This window comes from Amblyomma maculatum, chromosome 3, assembly GCF_055883805.1.
Source record: "Amblyomma maculatum isolate TAMU_Amacu chromosome 3, ASM5588380v1, whole genome shotgun sequence".
NCBI classification, from domain to species: Eukaryota; Metazoa; Arthropoda; class Arachnida; order Ixodida; family Ixodidae; genus Amblyomma; species Amblyomma maculatum.
Window position 1 is genome coordinate 183,932,325 of NC_139346.1, and position 20,828 is coordinate 183,953,152.

Sequence of the window (20,828 nt, forward strand, 5' to 3'; positions counted from 1 at the left end):
GAGCGGCATTGTTATCGCTTCATGTGCGTTCTCGGGCTTGACCTGTCTGACCACACACCGTTGTTGTCACTGCATCTTTGGTTCCAGTGCCTTCCAATAAACCCCATCTTACACTATGCAAATCATGAGACGAACGCCATATTATCCAGGCCGCTTGAATTATTTCATTCTTCTCATAACGTTCCATACATGGTCTGCTGTGTGGCAGATACGCAATGCGTACCGTGACATGCGCACTTCTTTTGATATGGTTCAATATATTTCACTGCTGATGCTACGCGACTGTTTTGTCATATCTAAAAGTATGTCATTAAATTAATCAGAGTGCCTTTACTTGTTTCCCAATAGAAGACTTCTCGTTATCGTCTCGTGGATTGAAGCCTCGTCTTTTGTTAATCCGTTAATTCATTAATAATAATAATAATAATAATAATAATAATAATAATAATAATAATAATAATAATAATAATAATAATAATAATAATAATAATAATAATTGGCTCACAGGAAAGGAAAGGCGCAGTATCTGTCACCCTTGTTCTGTGGACACCGGAACCGCGCCATAAGGGGAGGGAGGAAAGTTGGAGTGAAAGTGGAAAGAGAGAAATGGGTGCCGTAGTGGAGGGGCTTCGGAGTGATTTCGACTACCTAGGGATCTTTAACGTGCACTGACATCGCACAGCAAACGGACGCCTCTCTGTTTCGCCTCAATCGAAACGCAGCCGCCGGCGGGGGGGATAGAAGCCGCGTACTCCAACAAAGTAGTCGGGCGTCTTACCACTGCACCATTCGCATTTTCATTCCGTCTTATTGCCGAGGGAATATTGTCGCTTAAAAAAAAAAAAAAAAAAAAAAAAAAAAAAAAAAAAAAAACGTTCTTTATGCCTGCCCCATATTTGCAGTTAAATATACCACAACCCACGATGCTCATCTTTTGCAGGTTTATTCTAGAAGTTTTTATGGCACTTTTGTGTGCGCGCACGTGCACGCCTCGCCTTTCTCATAGCGTGCACAACTACGCCATTTTCTGATCCGCTCTTTTAGCGCTTTTTATTTGACTGGCTCATGTCATTGCTTATATAGTGCGAACGATTTTGACACCTTTTCATACAAGCTGGTCCGATCTAAAACTAACAATTTTATTTAATTAATTAATAACATGAACATTCTTAATTAATTGGTCTATTTGTATGTTATCTAGGCCAGCACTCCTGAAAGTGTGTTCTTCCTTAATTTTATATGGTTGCAATTGTTATGAAATGATCACTTAGTTATTGTCTGATGACTACAATTAAATACAGCTGGTTTTTCAAATGGATTAGCATATATGGTCCATACATAATTTGCAATAGTATTACTAAATATTCATGTCATGTATATTCATCCTTTCTTTACCAAGTTCAAATTCAGCCAGAAAATAGAGATAATCTCAGGTGATTCTTTGTGAACCTCTCAAAATTTCCACGTTAATGTCTACCGCTAGGGCTTTTCACTGTTTTAAATAAAAGTCATCATCATCATCAGCCTGACTATACCCACTGCAGGGTGTAGGCCTCTCCCATATTTCTTCAGTTAACCCGGAGTTAATAAATAATAAAAAATAAAAATACACAGGCCATATACGAATCCATCGGTTTTCATATCTGATGGCTTTATATCGCTCGCAATGTATACATTTTAGACTTTCTTTGCTAATTAAAAGGGTGGTTTACGGGGATTTGCGACCTTTACCACTGTATCGCCAAATCTTCCGCTATCACTTTAGGCTTGTGGCCATGCTGAGTCTTACCTGGACATTGCTGGTTTCTTTTTTTTTTTTTTTTGTTCTTTTTTTTTTCTGCGGCTCACCCAATGACTGCTAACCATAGCACTTACAGGGGGCGTGGGCACTTAAGGCTGTTTTTCATCCAAATGTCAAGTTTGCCACTAGCGTGGTTGTGTTGATGCGGGTGCACCAAGGCACATGGAATGTCGTGCTGGCTGTGTTCTCACCACCATGGTGACGCTTTATCCAACTCTTTTCCGCTCAGCCTGTCTGGGTCAAAATACCGTGCTTCGCTGTCTGCATAGGAATTCGCGACTTTTGCCACTACATTGCAAACTCTTCCACTCTCATTTCTAGGTGTGTGCTCTTTTCTACGGAAAAGAGCTTAATTTTGCACTGTTTGGTCGCAGATCTTTCCTGCCATTTTACTGCACCTGAAAACTGTGGCTTGTTAATCATGGGCAATGATCGTTCCTACCGCGTTCGCGTACTGGCATGTTAGCACGTTTTCACCGCACAGAGGATTTGCATCGTTCAACTGTTTGTACCAGTTATATTTTGCTTTACCATGCTCACAGAACGTGTGTAATTCTATAGTCGCTTACGTTGTCTGCAGTTGTCTGTGTAGTAAATGTCCCCCTCATCTTTTTGTGCAATAGACCTCAGTAGGTCTTTAGTGGTATTTTAATTAATTATGCAATCTAAATAAAAAAAAAACACTATATATTGATTTCAGCTACTGGTGCCATTCGCGGCATTTCCATTGTTTTTTCTTTTTTTGCGCTGTTAGTGTCTGACTTCCGTTAAGAATGTTATCTAGGTAGAGCCTGCATGCTTTACCTCCGCTTACCGCCTGACATGATCTGAAGGTGATCCCCTCGGGGATGACCTACTCGGATTAGACTACTCGACAATGATACGACTTATTACAAATGCATGAGCTTAGTTAGCCCAAATATTAATCTATCCTGCACCGTAATGGTTGCTGAGGACTAAGCGATCGTCACACGAGGCGAAATTAGTTCGTTTCGTTGGAACGAATATGTTAGGCTCCCAGTCGCGTTGGATTGTACCTGCACGAGTAAGCTCCCTCGGAACTGCAGGTGGAAAAGAATGTGATGCAGATACGGGTAATGAGGATATGAAATGCGCATGTGACTGTCTCAGTCGGTGGACACATTGACTTCGCTTTGAGGCAATGGATCTTAACCTTTTGACATTGCCGTCTGCTATCGAACACTAGTTCAGTTCAGTTCAGTCGTTCAGTCGTGTCCGACTCTTCGTGACCCTACGGACCATGTCACGCCACGCTTTCCAGTCGCTCACTATCTTCCTAACATCACATAACTTCATCTGCAGTGCCTCGAGGATGCCATCTAACCATCGCGTTCGCTGCCTACCCCTTCTCCGGCGACCCTCAACCTTTCCCAACATCAAATCTTTATCCAGCGACTCCTCTCTTCTCATCAGATGACCAAAGTAGCTGAGCTTTAACTTTAGAATTTGACCCTCCAATGAGCAGTCAGGGTTTATGGTCGACAATATCGACTGATTTGATCTTCTGGAAGTCCAAGGAACTCTCAAGAGTCTTCGCCAGCACCACAATTCAAACGCGTCAATTCTTAGGCGGTCAGCCTTTTTCACAGTCCAACTCTCGCATCCATACATCACAACTGGAAAGACCATAGCACGAGTTATACGGGCCTTGGTTGGCAGACTAATGTCTCTGCTCTTTACTAGGCGGTCAAGGCTAACCATTGCTCTCTTTCCCAGAAGCAGGCGTCTCCTAATTTCATGGCTGCAGTCTCCTTCCGAGGTAATCTTGGAGCCCAAGAAGAGAAAATCTGTCACAGCTTCCACTTCTTGTCCATTGATGCTCCAGGACTTGATAGGGCAAGACGCCATGATCTTTGTCTTTTTTAATGTTCAGTTTAAGCCCAAACTTCTCACTAACTCGACGATATTTTTACATTCAGCTTGCGTAACTGTATTAAATCCTCGCTATGACCCCTTGAATTCCTTACAACTGGTACCGGTCTTCTGGACTATCCAGTTGTACGCCCTTCGACTTTCCAACATGCAGCTGCGTAATAGCCTTGGATGAAATCGGGCTACCCTGGTATTCATCCAAGCTTGGAGTCACACCTACTATGGGGACCCCAAAGCCCTCTCGGGTCCCGGCCCAGCGGCGAATTCGATCCGCCCAAGCGGCAACAAGTGGGTCTTCGAGAGCCTCAGGCAGCAGCAAGCGGCCAATCTCTCAAGTGCCTACTCTCGATTGAGCCCGTACCACACACCTACACCCACGGTGGGGAGGCGTACGTGCGTGCGCGCGCAAAGGTATCTCCGCTCTGCGGGACAGTCTTACCTTCGCAGGTCGGTCACCCCTGTTGACGACAACAGTGGCGAAACGGGGCGGAGAAGGCTCGAGGGGGGGTCGCTACGGGCCGCACTCAACAAAAGAGCGAGAACAGCCACCACTGCCGCTGGCGGCATCCTCACAGCGGCCGAAGGCTGGCTCCTCCCCCCTTTCGTGTCAGCAGCAGAAGCGGCCGTGAGCGAGCTTTGCGGGCAAGCCGCATTGTCTCGGCGCACGCGGCCTGGTCGTCGAACGACTGGCCTTCGAGCGGCGGCGCGAACAATGGGGAATTAGGCCCGGAAAGAAAGCGCCCAACTTCTCCTCCCTCCGTGGCCCTGTCATTCTCCGCTGCGTTTGCATGTCAGCCGGCCGGCAATCTTCCGAGGAGGGCGCGTAGGCCTTGGGGCGACTATTGCCGCCTCTATGACGCTATTCGCGTTGGGCGGAACTGAAAGTTTGTATACAGTGAATAGTGTAATCGTGGACAACTTAAGTCATTGGCGAGAGCGTACGACAACACTTGGCAGCGGGTCGAGGTGGGAGCTTTTTTTTTTTTTTTTTTTTTTTTTTTCGCTTGCTCGCAACAGAAAGCTCGGTAATTTGCCTCGCTTGAGGCACTTTATTGCCTCCGAGGTTACCGAGGATTACGCGGGTTATACGACGTCGTTTTGTAGCCAGCCTTGAAGCCATTATGATTGGGCTTAGCGGCTGCGGAACTTGGAGAGAAGCGTGCCATGAGAAGGACCGGCCTCAGCTTCGACCAGCTTTCTGCGCTTGGTTGAACTGTGGGATGATCAGTGCAATCGCCGAGATGCTTGCCCATGCACAAATTTAGGAATCGCGGTTGTTTCGCATTATTCTTATTGACGGCTGCCGTAATCCGCGATTCATTTTAATGCGATAGCCTTAAATATCCCGTAAGATATTTCGGCGTCGGCGTTAATTGCGAGCGAAAAATCATGGATATGACGCAGGCAGGTGGCAGCTGACATGGCCTGGCACTTCAGTGGTCTGGGAGCCTTAATGAGACCACTAGATATCAAAAATTTGGGAGCTGCCAATTCTGGTTTGCTCGCTTGAAATGGGGAGGTGGATTATGAATCAACCTTCCTGTGCTCTTTTGCCGAGGCATGCACGCTGTACTCCGCCTCCACGCATGGACGTTCATATACGGCGTGGTCAAAGCGGAGCTTTATACGGTGATGGCCTACGCTATCGAGTCATACCCTTAAAGTCGGAGCTTAAGTATGCCTCATTTTTTTCATCGCCTTAACAGACTATGTGTCACTGTATGCAATTTCCTGCGTATTAGATGTTTTTCATTATTATCTTCTTTCTTTCTTTCTTTGCTTTGCTTTACTTTGCTTGCTTTACTTTGCTTGCTTTACTTTGCTTGCTTTACTTTGCTTGCTTTCTTTACTTATTTATTTATTTAGTTGTCCTAGTTTTGCCAAGGCGCTTTCTTGATCACCATATTTCGATGCTTGTCGATTTTTCTTTGCGAGCTGCAATGCATTTGCGTTTTTTTTTAAATAACTAACGAACTGACCTAGCAAGATACAAAGGAAACTGAGGTATACGTATACATATATGACAAACGCGCCAAGGTGGCTTGAGCTTCGCGCTGGAGCTATGCGCTAGCTACGTGATGATTCGGATACGTGTCTCACATGTACATGCTTGCTGAGAGACGTGCATTGAATCTGCTTACGAATTCTTAAAGCTTAATCTAACATTGCTTAAATCAATTAAGCGCACATATCCAAGCCTGTTCTGTGTCGATCCTACACGCTTATCCTAAGCTCACACACACTGTATACACTGCACTATAAAGCTGAATATTCTGCAGCGTATAATAAAGCCTCGTAAGCTTCATCGCTGAAGTCTCGAACGACTTGATCACGAAGCCAGCCGCGATTGCAACGAGAAAAAAAAAAAAAAAAGTAGTGACTGTAGATCGGTGAATTCCCCATCATTAAAGGAGGCAGCGATATTAGGAAGAGCCGCAGTGAATCAGCCAATATTTAACTGTCTTCGAGCGAGCAAAACAACGGCGGCTATACGTGGAGGCTGCTTACGCCAAGCCTCATAGTTACGCAGCGGAAAACCCTGGTGCGAGATTTCGCTAGCATGCTTGCGTCACCTGGTTTTTCCCATCACCACCACCGCTGCCACTCTGTGCACTGTACACTGTACACGTATACATAGTGTATACGCGCGTGCACGATTCGAGTATCTCGTCGTGAGTGGCCGATTCTATGCGCAACTTGTTGGTCCGAATCCATGCATATATATGCCCTTTCTCTCTCTCTCCAAAACGGTGCAGTATAGCGCGCAAGCTGAAGTTGGCACTCAACGTCCGCGCAACGTCCCAAAGAAGTCACCTTTCCGAAGTCACTTTTCTCGAAAGTCGCGTCCCGAGAGTCAGTCACAAGAGGTGAAGACCCGCATGCCAGTATAGGAAACAACTGTCACGTGCCGAACGGCCGAACGAATAGCTTGGCATTCTACTCACTGACCACGCGAAGCTAAAACGTTTTCTCTGGCTTTCCCAAACGCTGCACTCTTCTATCACGGCGGAGAATGCGCGTACGGGCTCTCATTCGTAGTAATCGCATGCCTATAGCTGGCTGGCCCGAGGAAGAGAGAAAATGTTCTGCGTTGTAAACACTGCCCTTAGCAAACACAGAGAAGATAGGGGGTGAAAATAAGAAAAAGGGAGAGATGAAATGAGAAGAGTCCAGCGGCTAACTGGCGAGAGAAATGGCGGTGCTGCTGCATGAGACGCGTTGGTGGGGGGAAATAAATGATCGTGTATACGTAGATACTGCAGGCGGCGCGTAATATCGGCTGCGGCAGGCACGTGCGTTGGCTTCAGAGGCGTGTAACAGCAGCGCCATCTAGGCGGCGATGGCGCTGGCGGCAGCTGCGCGGCGTGCTCATCAAAGCGTCGTCGTCCTTGGCGAGACCGCGTTTGATAAGAGCTCGATCGGGGTAGTCGGCCGGGGTCTCAGCGATGACTACGGTATGAGGCTGTACGCTCAGCGAGTCGCCACGCGTGCGTTGGTGGTACGCGGGTCTGGCCGCTTCGACGGCGAAGCTACGGCAAGCTTATGGAACTTGCAACATGACAAGTTGCGAAAAGTTGAGCGCAGATAAAAACTGAGTGCTTCCCATGGCGTCCTGTTTCACACCTCAGGCATATTAGCCAGTGTCTGTACGTTTAAGATTATATATCTACAGTTGTGCCTTTCCCTGTCTATAAAAGTAAAACCTCTGCTTGGATCGTCTTTTTTTTTCTTTTTTTTTTTCACATTAAAGCGCGCAAACTTATCAGTGGAGGAAGAAATGCCCGACAGGTTAGCACACAGGGTCACGGTTGCAATACGAGCTGAAAAAGAAACAAACAAGTATGCTAAGTGAGTCTGCTAGCTATTATATGAACTGACTGACATATGCAAAATAATTACAGCGATCCATGGGTGATTGATTTCTTTTTCTCGGGATATATTCATCATCATCTTTTTTTCTCCAAGCCGGTCACGTCCACATCAGGACAAAGTCCTCGTCCACTGATCTCTTATTGTCCCTTCTAGCTCCAGTCGTCCTGTCCCGGCAGATTTCCTGATGTCACTATCTCCCTACCTCTCTGAAGCCCATGACTATATCTTCCTTTCACTCCGTTTCCTACGTACTGCTGTATCTTGGCTGAGCGAAATCTGTGTCCATACTACTTGTGAGAACTGAATGTTTACAGTGGGCGACACATTTCAACAGGTGTACGCGAAGTATATCCTGCATGGTCGCAGATTAGTCTGAGATGACACATGCATGGTCAGACGCCGCTGAACGACCTGACCGTAAGAAAAAGTTTTCATTTTTGTTTAGCTCCTTTCATGTGTGAATTTATGTTGCTCTGACAAAACAAAAAAGCCTGGGCCAGCTTGCATCATAAAATCCGAGCTAAATCCAGACTTAAACGGTGTCTTTAGTAAGACTTCTTTTAAGACGGCTTGTGTTCCGAACGCTGCACGCTTCGGTTCGGCTCGTGTTCACCAGAGTGGCTTCCCTGAACGCCCTCAGCAACCACTTGGGGCATTTTTCCTCGTAACACAATCTTAAGCCGCAAAAAGCAATGACACGGATTTTACACAGCGCAAGACTGACGGAATGTGCACATCTTACAACGGTGACAGGGCCCGCGCATTCCTGTACTTTTGTAATTTTTCTACTTAGGTACCTGGCGTCCTTGTGTCATAACTTAGACGGCACTATAGAGTCGTAATGGTACAAGCGACTGGTTCAAGTCAGGACTGAAGCCCAGTCTTGACTGCAGTCTTAAGCGACCTATCATTTAGACTCCAGTTTATCTTAAGATCGATTCGTGCAAGCGGGCCATGGCTTCACGAGATGTGCTCGTAGTCATTGAACACGTATCGTAGAAGTTCGGAGCGTCCCTGACAAGGTCCTCTGCGTTGTTTGTGTCACTCAGGAAGAAAACAGTCATCCGCTGCTGCTCTTGCTCGACAAGAAAGAGTAGACAGAGCCACATAAGCAATCTCACTGATTCGCAATCATCGCCATCATCAGTCTAATTATACATTAACTGCAGCGCAAGGACCTCTCCCATATATCTCCCATTAACGCTGCCTTGTGTTCCGACTGCTGCCGCCTTATCATCGCAAACTTCCTAATCTCATCTGCCCAACTTACACTGCCCAACTAACTTCATATAATCGTGTAAAAAAAAAAAAAGAGCGCAAGACAACAGCCGAAACGACGATAGGCGCGTATAAATAGTTGGCGTCGTGCACCCTCCTCATAGTATACAGGTGCCTAATTACGACAAGGAGAACTGCGACGCGTTGCAAACTTGAGGATTGCGCCGAGGTTAACGTGTATACTCGCGTAGTAGGTCTTTGAGGGATAACCATAGGGACAGATGGTATATGAGCTGCGCGGTGGTGGCTCAGGGGTTATAAGGGCTCTCGACCGATGAATTGAAGGGAGAGGGTTCGATCTCGGCCGCGGTAGCTGATTTTAGATGGAGCTGAAGAGCAAAGCGCCCGTGTACTGTGCGATGTCAGTGCACTGTAAGAGCACCGCGTAGTCACGGTTTCCGGAGCCCTTCACTACGGTGTCCCTTCTAGCTTATTAACCAAAATAAACAAAACTAAAAAAAACAACAACATTTAAATCTAAACTAAACCACGTGGTATATGAGTTGATAGCCTGCTCTACACAGAGCAGATATGGGCACAAGCATAGTCTGTCTTGTATACAGACTATGCTTGTGCCCATCTCTGTATACAGACAGGCTTTACAGAACAGAATACAATTACTGTTCAGTGCATCTTTTCTTAAGCTTCATTTACGAGTGCCTCAAGCCTCCTGTTCGTTTGCCTTTATAGCAGGAATGCACTTGAAGGGCATATTTTACCCTCTCTTCGTCCTCAGAATTCTGCTCGGCGTCCATCCATCCACACCACTAGAAAAACAAACAAAAAAAAAAAACATCATCAACTAGGCCACCATTAATGAGGCTGGCATGCAAGAGACAGTAGAAGGAAATAGACTCGATAAAAAATGTGGCGATACAAATTCGTCGCCGCAATAACGCGGGACCTTCTAAGATTTTTGCTGCAAGAAATAGATAACTACAATGTATATAAAAAAGAAAGAAAGAAAAGAAGCGCGTAGCAGTAACCGCGTTTGTTCAAGAGAAAAAAAAAAATCCTTTCGGGATTTTTAAAATTTTTTCTTCAGTTTGCCTGCAATGTATACCTAAATTCTTATACATTCTGGTCAAGTGATAGCCTGAAAAGAAAAAAAGAAATCAACTTCATATTGAGCGTTGTCAGAAGAAGCTTTTAATATGAAGCCCTTCGAAATATGAGGGCGCAGCTTCAAAGTGCCGAAATCTCGATATGGAAGGGACACTGTAGTGCGCACACACTAAATTGTTTCTCAACCCTATCGCGACCTCTCTAAAAAGCATACCGCGCCCGCCGCTGACACACCTATTGGCCTCGAGATCGAGCAGAGTCGCCACCTTGCGGCTCAGCGGCGAAACCTACTCAGTGTGGATGTGTTTTCGCGTCGCGTGCCAGCCCACAGTGATTTACGCGCGCGTGCGGTGTGTACAGAAGTGTTTTTATTTGTTTCGCGGTTCCTGTGAGCTTTTGCTTACCTATATGCCTCTTGCAAAATAAATATGAGCAGTCTATAACCCCACGCTTCATTAAAAAAAAAAAATACTTGTCCGTATCGAGAATGTCATGCTTGGATAAGGACATCATCTATCGCGGTCTTCGGCGCTTGAGATCCTTTAACATGCAATGTCTCAAACGAAGTGGTACTGTCCTTACCGCCGTGTCAAAGCAAAACAGGTCGCTGCCGTCAATAAAAGTTAATGCAAACGCTCAGAAATCGCATATTCCCGTTTCTGTTTGGAATACCACAGCTACTGAAACATATGCCACCGCGGACTGCTTCATATAGCAGAATGCACTTTGAACAGACCACTCTATGCCTACTATGCCTTCTGTATTCACGATAGAGTTGTGTGAGTACTTTTTTTTTTTTTTTTTTTTTCTTTTAAACCTCTGTCGCGGTGTCTCAATGGTAAGGGCGCTCGACTGCTGGTTTCGAGAACGGGGGATTCAATCACAACCGTTTCGAAAGGCGCTCCTCTGCTGTGGGATTTGACTACACAATAAACAATCCCACGTGGTAAATGTGGTGTTAATAATGAAAAAAAAAAAATGACACCAAAGCCAGCCTCTGCAATCATCCGTCATAGCCGATGCCGCTTTCATGCGTTAAACCCGGGCCAATATGCATTTCTTTTCTTTATTATTTTTTTTTTTTGTCGAAGGCTTCTGTGCATACGTAAAAGTTTTATTGAGCACATTTTGCTTTGGAGAAATGCTCGAATGTTTGAGAATCATATTCCCTGCTCCTAATTGTTACTCTAAATATTACATAATACACCTAGATTATTATACTTTACTGGTAGCCTATTATAATCATTATCATCCCGTTTCGTCCAAGTGCTGTCTTCCGAGCAAACTCGTCGTTACTGACATGGGGAGTAAAACAGCTTCATGCGGGCTTAAATATCAGTGTTTAGTTCGGGAATAAATACATATTTATAGTCGCATGATAAGATGACCTCCATTTCTTTCGGAATAGTTTTATATCCGGCATCTGTTTTGGAAGCAACCCTAATATTTTACTTCGCATAAGATTTAGTCACTGCTAAATAATTAGTGATAAAGAAATTTTCAGCCTGTAAAATTGCTTCCCAGAACATGACAGTGCCCATGCGCAGTTTATAACGATGTCTTCGCAGCGAGTAATTCGTAGCTTGCACTTTAACGTTACTGAAAATTAATCGCTGATTATTGTAAATTCTGTCAAGCGTGTAAAAGTTATCGCACACGGGGAAATTTATTGGCATTGCAAAACAAAATAATTACGCTACTAATTTATCGTTATATATTAACATCACACACATCAGAAATCCCTTATACTTTCCTTGGTTTCAGGAAATCATTTACAGTTAGTGGCGCATGCATTAATACACTATCACATTCTATTACAGTGGCCGCAAAAAGCATCTCGGCAAATTCAATCCACTCAGCGCTGTATACGTGAACAATTAGCTTTCCTGTGCGGCGAGGTTTCCTGTATACTGTCGGCGTGATCTCATTTTTGGGGAATACTTGTGCGTGGTTGTCTGGGCCAGAGTTGATGTGCACTCAGTATAAAGCAACTCGCCATGCAGCGCGCTGCCAGTGCTACATTTAACCTGCTTAATCCTCGAGTCAAGTACGATATAATGAGCCAGGCTTTCTCGATTCAATCTAAAGTATTGCAGGTATCTGCGTGGGCTTGACACTAAATTCGCCGGTCATGAGACACGCACAAACTGTTTAAAAGTCGATAAGAAAAACAAAGCTGTCATTAGGCAGGCCCAAGCATTAGGCGCGTGAGCGCGGTACAGCGCAAGAAACGTGCAAAGTAAATCTAGAAGTCTGGTGGCTGCGTGCTTTGTTTTCCTAAAATCCGCCCTTCTTCTGCTGCATTGGCTGAATCCTTGGATCTTTTTCTGCAATATTGCAGAAATACTGCAGAAGGAACGTTTTCATCGCCAACAAACCCGCCGTAAACTCGGAAGCAGACCTACGCAGCGTGCGTTTCTACGAGCGCCGCCGACTGCCGATCCACCCTACCGGAGTGACGGTGGCGCCACCTCTAGGTCGATCTCGCGGCGAATAACGCGGTGTCATCTCAGTCTCCTCTTTATAACTATGCCACCATTAGGGAGATGGCTACAAATGGTTATAGCTGCAGACAGCGTTGAGCATCTGTGGTAGCTAACCAGTATAAGGTAATAATTTATAATTAGCATCCTCCCAAATGCAATCATATACGGCTGCAGCGGAAAGCTACAAGTATTACAAATATATTTCACCTCGCCGGCTTCCCTTAAAACCTTGCACTGATAGCTAAACAGTGACCGCGTGGTAAACCACGTCTCAAGCCTCACTGAATACAACTGAGATTGCGCGACTTGCCATCTCCTGCATTTCTGTATGCGACAGTCGTCATGTGGTCGGCGCCGTAGGCGGTATAGCCAATTAATACAGGCACTTCACGTCCGCAAAGAAAACAGAAGAAGAAAAATGGAATCTGGAGAATAGGAGGATGAAAGGGGGTACTGGGTATATGACAGCTATTCCGTAAGATTTACGCTTTCCTTGGATATTCCTAGCGTCGGTTGTTTTCCGTTGTAGCTACGTTTTTTCTTTCCCTCCTTCATTTACGCTGCCTCACGCGCTCTATAATACCCATCTAGTTCCTCCTTCTCCTCTACGTTCGAAGCAATGCCTCTGTTTCGCCACAAAGGAGTAAATCTCTGGGATATTATCCTCATTTAAGTTAATCGCCTTCTTCGCCTCTTAACGACCCCTTGCTTGTTTGTCGACATCTTGTTCGTCCTTGCTACCTCTGCGTTGACGTGCTGTCACGAAAAAGTGTGACCGATTGATTTAAGTAAACACGACGCTCGTTAAAGTGGCGCCAGGGGACTTAGGCTGAAGCGACGCGGACGGTGGGGCGCCAGATTAATTTGTGCGGCCCCGAATTCTTGAGTATATTTAAAAAAAGAAACACCGCTTCTCGTCGTTCGTCGTCTTACTGTTTTCCTATGTCGATCGAAATGGAGCCTGTCGAGCGTTGTCGGAATCCTTCGTAATTGACATTAACGATCGCTGCCAAGTACCCGCGGCCTTCGACCGCCGACAGCGCAGGGTTTCACATGGTTGTGCGTTTCGGCGCAGTGGTCTTAACAAGAAAAAAAGTTGGCTGATATGTTCGGACCCTAGTATTCACGTTTTCCCTATTCCACGTAGGCACGTTCATACGGCTTGGTTAAAGCGGGGCTTTACATGTGGGCTGGTAGCCTACGCTATCGCGTCATACTCCCAAAGGCGGAGCTTAAGTGTGCCCCATAATTTCATTTTGTTTATGAAGTTTGCCCCGATGTGTCAGTATTATGATAATGATGCTTTCAATCTGAAGTTTGGCATAGAGATAGCCACATTTTACACAATTCACATCAATGCTCGTAGCATGAAAAGAAAAAGTGATTGCCTCAATTTAGTTTATACAATCTGAAAGTAAACTTTGATGCGCTTTTGTTTACTGAGATCTGGCTGACCAGTAATGGTGATCCCGTTTTTCTTCCCGGATATAATTACAGTGGTCTAGGTAGGTCGATTGGAAGCTAGTCAACGCGGCGAAGGTTCAAACGTCTTTTACATCTTGGTAACGGTTCCTGATAATCCTAACAAGCTGTCGGCGACTGACTGCCATCAACGGAATGAACAGCTGTAATTAACTCATGTTCCAGCTCTTCTATTCAATGCAGTTTGGTGTATCCACAGTCATGACCATTTCGAAACAACATTTGACACCTCTTCTGCAAAGTCGGACCCCTTAATTAGTTCCAGGCATGCATGGGTCGCAGTAGCAATGATAATAAATAAAATCAATGCCCGCGCTCAGTCCTTGGATCTGAATCACTGTAATTTCTCATTAGTACGCGTCCTTCCAGCTCCGTGCTAGAATATAGTAGGCATCTCTAAATGTAATTCAAAATATGTTCCCTGCCTTTTAATACTACATTGAACAGACGAGTGTTTGCCGCCGCGTTCTGGTCAGGGCCTCTCTGTGGTGAACACGCTGTTTGTTGGGGTGCCTGTATAGATGTTCCCAGTGCGGGCATCGAGACACCGTGTGTCTGCGTGCGTGAAGGCGCCCTCTTTACAGGCCTCGCACGTCGATCTGCACTCCTACGCCTTTCCCCTAAAAACGAACGGGGCCCAGAATGGGCGCTTATACGGCGTGCCAGAGAGAAGGACCGTGTAGAACAGGGTCATAAAAATGGTAAGGTGGTGTCATATACCGGCGCTCTCCCTCTTTCACCGTCGGCTATCGGCTGTCGAGTGCACGTGCGGCATAAAAGGTGCTTTGCTGTTTGCTAACTTTGTGTTTCTGACGGCGTTCGCGTACAAGTCGACCAAGACGACGAGTTAGGGAATCCTTTGACTCTCGAGTGTATCGTGGTTAGAATAAAAGTTGTGCACCTCGCATGTACGTGAAAAGTTCTGTACTTTTTGCTTCAGGCTTAAGAAAGTAAACCGAACTCGTGCTGAGGAGCGTGCGCTCATGCGTGGAATCGCGCGCTGTTTCCCTGCTTGGCACATTTAGCCAATTAACGCCTGCGTTTACGTCTGTCCTGTAACCGTGCGCCTTCTTTACAGCTAAGCTTGTGTGACGAAACCAACAGAAAGTTCGCCCAACCGGCCAAAAGTGAAAAAAAGGGGTCGATTTTCTCTTACTTTTGAGGCGTTTTTCCTTACTTTCCCTTTTACTCAAGATTGACTCAGAGACCCAATTTCCAAGCAATTTACCAAGCCTAGCACTAGCTTGCAAGGTAGCTTGTGGGTGGTGTTTCTTCCGGAGGGCGGATGCTTCACCCTGCAATGTGTAAGAAGTACATTTCTCTCAGCCTTAGGCCGAAAAAGGAGGTTCAGCATTGTTTTCCTGAGAAAAATTTCTCGTTCGAGTTGGGGATGTTATGATCGGGGTTCCAGTCAATATTCGCGCGGCTTTTGCAGCGGTCGACGACTAGAACCGAGTGGGTGGCGGCGAGCGCCTGACTACCCCTTGACAAGGTCCAGTGCTGCGCCGCATTACAGCGACGTACTGAAAGGAAGCCTCGATGTGGTATAAGTCTGAACACGCTTGGGCGGTTGGGCGGTTGGGTGAAGCTGGGTGTTTCCTCGATGATCAGGCAGAACAAGACCAGATAAAGAGTGCTGTTTAAGCGGTAAGTTCATTACACGCCTACAGGCATGAAGGAAATGATTAGGAAAGGCAATATGTGTTATAGGAAAATGGCGTTGCTTGGATGCGCACGGGAAGAAAGAAAAGGTTTGGGAAAAACTCAAAAGCGATAAAGAAAACGACGGAAAATAGAACCAAGAGAAATAAGGCGTCTGAAAAGTACTGAATCTAGCTGAGCATAATTTCGACGTCAACTATAGTTGAAACTGTTCTTTCGATAAAGGAAATGTGAAAAATAAAAAGCGATTAAGATGTGCACCTGCCATTGGCTTGCGAGCAGATAAATAAAATGACTTCGAGACAGAACATTTGTTTATTCGCCATTGTCCACGTCTGGACTTGAAGCGTGTATATTATACAGAGAAAAAAAAAAACGGTTACAGGCCCCCTGGATATTAGACGGTATAGGTCGACTCCCGCAGTTCGATTCATGATTTTAGAGAAAGAAAAAATAGGGCCATCTGTATGCGGGAAGAAAAGACAGTACTGCTCATGATGCGTTACGGATCGGATGCGTGAGACGAATCGCGAAGTTAGAAAAACAATGAATACGGGAACAATACACTTCACAAAGGCAGTCTCGAATAATGCAAGGCAGCAAAACTACGGCATCGAGAGGAATATACAGCTGAAGAGCATTTACAGAAGCAAGATATCCACCGCGCTCTGAATACGTAAGTAGTACGCATGTGCTGAATATGAAGTAAAGTTATAGGGAGTTGAGAAGCGGCTCTCAAGTGCTGACGGCGAGCTATATCCGGCCTGTTCGAAACTCGGCGGAAGCATTGCCGAAGTCTTCGGTGAACTTGAACTGGCCGCTGGTCTCTTTGCAGCGGCAGCTGCAACAGTAGATAGGAATGCGTAGACCGATAGGAAAGAGCATAAAATTCGCGGGACACTTGATGGCTTGATTTGGTTTGTGGGGTTTTACGGTTCTAAGAAGAAGAAATGGTCGTGGGCAGGACATCTAGTGCGAAGAAAGGATAACCGATGATCGCTTAGGGTAACCAGTTGGATACTAAGGGAAGGATAGGATAGGAAATACGCTAGTTTCTCTAGGAAGGTCTTGTGCTAGTAGCAGAAGAGGTCCATCTTCCGTCTTCTCACAGGGTCGGTGCCCCTATTCCAGGGCTCCGCTGAGCTTCGCTGCTTGGGCGTGCTGGATCAGACCTAGTTGGCAACCCAGACCGCCGCTGGAGAGCCGGCTCTCCCACTGTTCCGCATTCGGGTCTTTACGAAAGCTATCGTTATTTCTACATTGCCACGTGATGTGGTATAACGAAGGTTTGCTACCACACCATGGGCAGGTGTGCCGATATTGTGACGGGTAAATTTTGCTTAGGATATGCAGGTTAGGGAATGTTCCTGTCTGCAGTCTTCGCCAGTACACTGCCTCTTGCGGTTTTAGATCCCGATGAGGCGGCGGATAGCGGATCCGTACCCCTTTACAGTAGTTCAGAATGTCTGAGTACGTAGGGCCGACTCGCTCGGGTAGATCGTCCGATTGGGAGGAAGCTCGGCTCGTGTACCCTCGAGCTACCTCATCGGCGCGTTCGTTCCCTGGCAACCAATAGATGTTGTGTGTGACTTTTGATGGGGTCGCGCTCTGGAGGAGCCTGAGCGCGACGCGACCTATGCGGCCGTTCATGTAGTTACGGCACGCTTCTCTCGAATCTGTAAGAATGGTAAGGGACGTGTTGCTTAATTAAGCGTAACAGGGGACGGCAGAAAGTTAGGTGGGCGGATGAGGTTAAGTTCGCAGGGGTCAAGTGGATGCAGCTAGCACAGGATCGTATTAATTGGAGGAAAATGGGAGAGGCGTTCGCCCTGCAGTGGGTATAGTCCGGCTGATGATGATGCTAGCTATAATATTTCACCAGCCTCGAAATATGATCGGCCAGTTGTAACGTTAACCATGTCGCCTTTCTTTTTCACCGTTTGTGTCTAATAAAAAAGGCTCCATTTTTAGAGAAATTGGCACCTTTGTCGTTAGAACGCGGTCACCCATCAATCAAGGTCCATGTTCAGAGTTTGCGTTGTCTTATTGAGAAGTGTCATTCTGGCCCTCACTTGAATGGTAGAAACGCCGGAAGCGGATGTCATTTCGATGGCGACTATGAGTGGCGGTAGGACGCCATTGCGTTCCAGTTGCCGAAGTGTAACGCCAAGCATGCATTATCGCTAGTTATATTGCACTCTGTCGATAAACGGAACACGGGAAGAATACAGCCACTTTATAGGGATCCTGAACAGACCTGAGCCCACAAACAACATCTCAATCAGATGCCACAATAAATACGATTGCAAGTCGCTCCATCTGCAGTCGACTCAGTATATGAGAACAATATTTCAGACGCTCTTGTTCTACTTCGCTCAAAAGTCGGAAGTGTAGTATAAAGCAAATATTGTACGCGACTACGAATCTCTCTGGAGTGGCAAAGCGGCCACTGCCACCGGCATTAGTAATTAATAAACAGTTATCCGCTTATTCGTACAGCGCGACATTTGGCACTTATCTCGAAGAAAAAATGAACAGATAGTATATTTCTGGCATGCACTTACCCCAGCCGCTGTCCTGAACCAGTAAGTCAATGTGACCGCTTGCCGCCTGAATCATCGTTTGAAGTAAGTTGCTGCATGACATGTAGGTAGTTATTTATGTTTTAATTATTTTATGTCATTGTTGCAAGAACCGCTAAATGTCATTGTTAGGTCTTTGTCACTGTCTTTTGTTGTCTTTCTTGCTATTAATAGGATTAGCTAAATAACTTCTTTATGTGCTCGAGTCCTTCTACGCGTCGAAAGACTTCTTAAAGTGTTCAAATGTTCGTCATGGCACGAAACGTGCGCAAGAAAACTGAATTCGTGATATCCTAAGGAAGCCAATAAGAAGTATTCAGCTCGGGCAGGACATATGAGCAAATAATTCATAATCTTTTGAGGTAAAAGAACGTATTTCAAGAGGAGGTTAGCGCACAGGCTAATTGTGCTAAAGACAGAGTAAGGAAATTGTCGGGAAGATAGGGTTATATCGATGTGCCTTTGTTTGTACGGCAGTCCACTGGCTGGTAACGCCGGTGTATGGTGGTGACTCGCTAACTGAAAGCTTTGTAAATCGCCTAACCACTGGCGCTCCTTTCTTCTCCTTACGCCCTCCTTCAAAAAAAAAAAAAAAAAAAAAGAAAGAAAGAGAGAAAAAAAAAGAATAGAAAACGGCGCAAAAGAAAAAATATCCCGTATAAGCTGTCCGGAGAGCGCATGTAGATGATATCTAAACCGCAGCCAAACGGTAGCCCTCGCCGCCATTTCTCAGCTTTTCTCAGATTCAGACATTGAACGCTGCTTCTGATTCTGACCCTGCGATTAAAAAAGCGATGAAAAGACGGCTTAATACACGTCAAACGTTTCTGAAACCTGCACAGTGCATAGGAAACCGCCCGCAAACAAAAAGGGGCGAAGGGAAGTGTAGTACCAACGCATTGCGCCTGCAAATGGCACCACGAGCAACGTGTCAGAGAAACCTTATTAGCATATTTGTCTTTTTTTTTTTCATTTCTATTCTTGTAGTCGTGACATACACACTGTACGTGTCACTGACAGTTTGGCACATGACATGATTTTTGCTGTTCTGAAAACGCGACGACTGACGGACAACCACGTCGCTGACATGTCGGACAAGACAGGGAAACTGTAAACATAAGAAAAAAAAAAGAAAAGAAAAAGAGCAACTACCTTGTCGACCAGGTACGCAGAGCACAATGTATCAATGGATCCCCCAAAAGCCAAGTATCCATATCGCGCGAGAGGTTTCAAGCCTATAGCATCTATATATCTCGGCACGCATATCCTCGCGCCCTGCCGCTTTCCGAGGCGGCTGGCGACACGCCCGAACGCGACCATGAAGCCACTCACACCTCCCCTCACTTCATCCCACCCTGCCTGCAACCCCTCCAAAGCTGCGTCAGTCTCCCTCACTATATTTGTGGCCGCCCGGAACTGCCGTGCCGAGCGTTCACACACCTATATGAACACACTCGCTTCATAACTCAGAATGGAGCCGCTCAGCCGTGCGCATGCACGATCCGCGCGTATTGCCCGTGATCAAATACATAAAGTCACGCCGCGTGCCTTCTCAAATGTGGGCCTCAACGTGCGTAGGGCAGCTGGTCAAGCCGCCGAGAGCGCGTGCTTGATCGGCGTCCGCGCAGCCAGCCGCCCGAAATTCCAAACTGTTTGAATAGATTATTTTTTCCCGAGGCCTATAGCCACTTCTTGCGCAAATACAGCGATGACCGTAGCGTGTAAAGTTGTGTGCTTTAGGAAATCTCTTTTTTAAATAGGAAGGATGTGACGGAAGCGGAGAACGAACACGAGAAAGCGAGAGTCCGCTGACGACAAAGGAAAAGCGACGTGTCCTTTTTCCTTCCTCTCACCTGTTCTCCCACATGGTCTGTCCGTTCCTTATCTCCGCTCTTGTACCGGCACACCGTGCGGAGACCACACCGGTCCCCATCGCCATTCAGGGCTTATTTACGGTGCTTCTTACGGTACCACGTGTGCCCCGTTCTCGGCTGCCCGGTGTGTGTAAGATGAAGAGAAAGTCCAGTTAAGATGACGGCGTTATAATACGAGCAGACACCGTACGGGCTGACGTGACAAGGTTAAGGGGAGGGTAAGGTCCGGGGTGTGAGGTCTGACCTCACTCTACACAAAGCGAAACAGCGGACTCCGGGGAGCCCGGTATAGACGACTGCCCGGTGCAGTCGGCGCCTCGGTTCAAAATGCAAAGCACGAAGTCTCTGGGGAGGCTGGACGAACCTCGGCCGATCGTGGGTTTGCCGAGCAGCGCGCACGCCACTCCTGGCCTGACCGGAAATATGATGAATGTGAAAAAAAGAACGAAGACCGCTGCCGGACGCAGCTTGTAGCGAAGCCCGGCCGCGGTCCACTGTCATTGTGCCGGACATTGATCATCGGGGACCCCGCGACTGCTACGGGGAGGGGGGAGGCTGCCCGCCAAGGTGTCGTAACGTAACGTCTTGCGCACGAGGCGACGGCGGAGCCTCTCGTTTTAATTTTTCCTTTTAAAAATTTTTAGGGGGCACGTCGACGTTGACAGAGACTGCGACAGGGGTTTCCAAAGCGGTGGCCACTTCATTCCGCTGCGTGTAACGTGAACGCATTGTTGTCCGAGGGATCCCCTGCTGGACTTTGGCCCAAGCTGACGCGGGTGCGCGCTGACTCTCCTACACAGGACGTGTCCGCGCTGGCTAAAGGGAAGAAAAT